Source organism: Myxocyprinus asiaticus, chromosome 48 (genome assembly GCF_019703515.2).
Source record: "Myxocyprinus asiaticus isolate MX2 ecotype Aquarium Trade chromosome 48, UBuf_Myxa_2, whole genome shotgun sequence".
Lineage (NCBI taxonomy): Eukaryota > Metazoa > Chordata > Actinopteri > Cypriniformes > Catostomidae > Myxocyprinus > Myxocyprinus asiaticus.
The window spans coordinates 4,782,608-4,785,952 of record NC_059391.1 but is presented as its reverse complement, the minus strand read 5'-3'; positions in this window follow the sequence as shown (position 1 = coordinate 4,785,952).

Sequence of the window (3,345 nt, the reverse complement as noted above, 5' to 3'; positions counted from 1 at the left end):
GATGTCTCCTAGCAAATCAACTGATAAACAATGCTGCAGCGCTAGCATTTGTGCTTCAGGTGTACGATTATCAAAAGAGATTATAATGTTTTATACATCTGTTTCTGCAGGCATTTGTTAAACAAGCTTTAATATCATGTAATGTGGAAACAAACTCATTTATCGATATCACTTTGTATATCTCCCTGAGTGTGGACATGTTTGTGTGACATCATGCCCCTGCATCTCGGCGAAATCGGAGTTGAGAATTTCTGCACGAGCCTACAAGTTGTAATTCTGACTTCAAGATGCATTCCATTGCACTTTTCCTAGTAGGAAATTGTAAAATCCGACTTTGAGTTGAATGGAACGCAGCACTACTTTTCAAAACTTGATCCGACACTGAATGCTCCAGCAGCCTAATTTACACTTAGAAAACTCCTGATGTTGCTATAACAATGCAAAAAGCACTTACCAATTTACTTGAAGTGAAAATCAGTCCTGTTTAATAAATTAAGCAATCACACAGTCCTGCAGAACATTTCATATTTTTAAATCCATAAGGATCTCTTTCTCAATGGCGATAGCGGCAGTAATGGCGATCTCGCGCTCTTCACTTTCAAATTACATACATCACTTAAAGGAAAATTTCACCCAAAAATGAAAATGTGCTGATAATTTACTCACCCTCAGGCCATCCCAGATGTATCTGCGTTTCTTTCTTCATCAAAAAATTATTTAAGATTTTTAGGATTTCATTTCAGGCCTCCTCCTTTAAACAATGCAAATAAATGTCCTCCATTTTTTGACGGTCCAAAATGCATATTTAGGGTGCATCAAAATAACCCACAAGACAAATAAAGTTCTTCTGAAACAAAACAATACTTATATACTTTTTAACTACAAATGTTCACTTCCGTACATCTCTGTGACGCACGCTCATGAGAGCGATGACGTAAGCTCGTTGGTAAGGTCACGCGTCACATGGAGGAGGCGGCATGAAGCACATCGTTGTTTACAAGAGGAGCGCTGTACAAAAGTTTAATTGTTTTGCTGTAGATTTGTTTTTGTATAAGTGTATTGTTCAGAATGGTCATTTGGCATGTGTGTATCCTGGATGCTTCAACCTTCAGAAACCCCAAAGAAAATGCACACCTGGAAAAATATTAACTTTTTATCGATTGCCTATACATGATCATGAGCGATAGAAGCTCTGGCTTATTTCGCTGAACCTGGATATCAGTACACACCAACATTCTCTCAAATATTGGAGGGTGTGCAATGAACATTTTACCCCTGAAGATTTCAGACCATCGAAAGAAACAAAGGGTCGATATCTGAATTCATCGGCTGTGTCCCTGCTGTTTTTCCAGTCGAAATCAGGTATGTGTGAAAACTTTCAGTGCTCCGCTCATCACCCCATTTCTAATTCACCGCACCTACACCCAATTCACTCGCTCATCACTGCCTGCATAAATAAGTTTGTGAAGCTTCTCTTCTGTGTGATATCACCTGTACCACTGATCTCACCGTGTAAACCCTGTAAATCCTGTGAATCTCAGTAAACGCTCTCACACTTGGTTTCACTAACTATAACTTGTGTGGCTTGAATTCCTGACAGTCATATAGCCTATATATTTCTGCTAAAGAAAAAGCACAAGTAGATAACGCAACGGCATTGCTCGGAAATAAAGGATGGTTATTTACTGCAGTAATGTTTTTTTATTATTATTTGGAAATGATTTATTTTTAATTTTTATATTGTTTTGAAATTGTTTTGGACTGTTTTGGTTTGTGAATGGCGCTTGGTCTGTGCAAGTTTCTCTTGTAAACAATGACGCGCTTCCTGACTCCTCCTACACGTGACGTGTGACTTTACCAGCGAGCTTACATCATCCCTCTCATGAGCGCACATCACAGAGATGTACAGAAATAACATTTGTAGTTAAAAAGTATATAAGTATTGTTTTGTTTCTAAAAATAATCAATCGTTTGCATTCAGAAGAACTTTATTTGTCGACTGGAGTCGTGTGGATTATTTTGATGCACTCTAAATATGCATTTTGCACCGTCAAAAAATGGAGTACATTCACTTGCATTGTTTAAAGGAGGAGGCCTGAAATGAAATCCTAAAAATCTTAAATTTTGTTTTGATGAAGAAAGAAACTCAGATACATCTTGGATGGCCTGAGGGTGAGTAAATTATCAGCAAATTTTCATTTCTGGGTGAACTATTCCTTTAAAGCGTGATTGCATCACTCAAGGCCAGCTAGAAGGCCTCGACCGGGACATATCCTAAAGATCACACCCACCAAGAACAAATAAATCAATCTGATTGGATGATGAATCTCACAATCTGACTTTAGTTGCTCATTCATTTGCACTGTTGAGGGATTCTGTGGAAATTCTGAAGGCCTGACGGGGTGGAGCTCAGGCTCATGCTGCTTTGGGCATGCGATTTGTGAAACAGTTGTCACACTTCGCTTGTAAGCATCAAGGAATAAATTCTGACTGGATAAACTTTTCGTTTTTCTCTATTTGTTTGTAGATTAAGAGTGGAAAGTGATTAAAAATACATAGGCAAAAAGGTGATTGAGAATGAAAGGATGAAAAATATTTATTTATTTGGCATGTTAGGCCAGCAGAGAAGGCTTTGCTGGCCCTGAGAATTCACCACTGCCCAAAAATAGGTTGTTTCATCACATCACCTCAAATTACCTGATGAGTACACCAAAATGTGCCTACCTACTCCGTCGCCATCTTGGACCCCCTATTAGGAGAGTGTCCTCGCTGCAGACTGTAGCGTGATGACGTAGTGGATTTAATCCTCTGCCTACTGAATTTGGGTGAGGTATTGGATGTTTTGGGTTTTGTGCATTACACTTAGTAGTATATCACTTAGTAATAAAGTAGTACAATGACACAGTTTAGTACAGCTTAGCCTTTTTTTTTTTTTTTTTTTTTTTTTTGCCTTTTTCACCCAATTTCCTCGTGGTCGCGTAGTGATTCGCCTCAATCCGGGTGGCGGAGGATGTATCCCAGTAGCTTTTAAAAATTGTCATAACCATGGATTTCGTTAATTAATTGACCTAGTTTTTCCTCTTTACCAACATAAAAAACGTAATGTAAATTAAGCAATATATTCATACTACTCACTATAAAGTGCTCTTCGTTTTATATACCCATGACATGGGGTGTATTGTTTGTTTTCGTATATTAATATGTAGCAGCCAGACATGTTTGGAAGTACAAGAGTGAGATTAAAGTTCATTTTAAATAAATCCACTACGTCATCGCGCTACAGTCTGCAGCGAGGTGTACTTGGGGATAAGTGCTGCTGGAAATGCGCTGTAGTTTACACTTGAG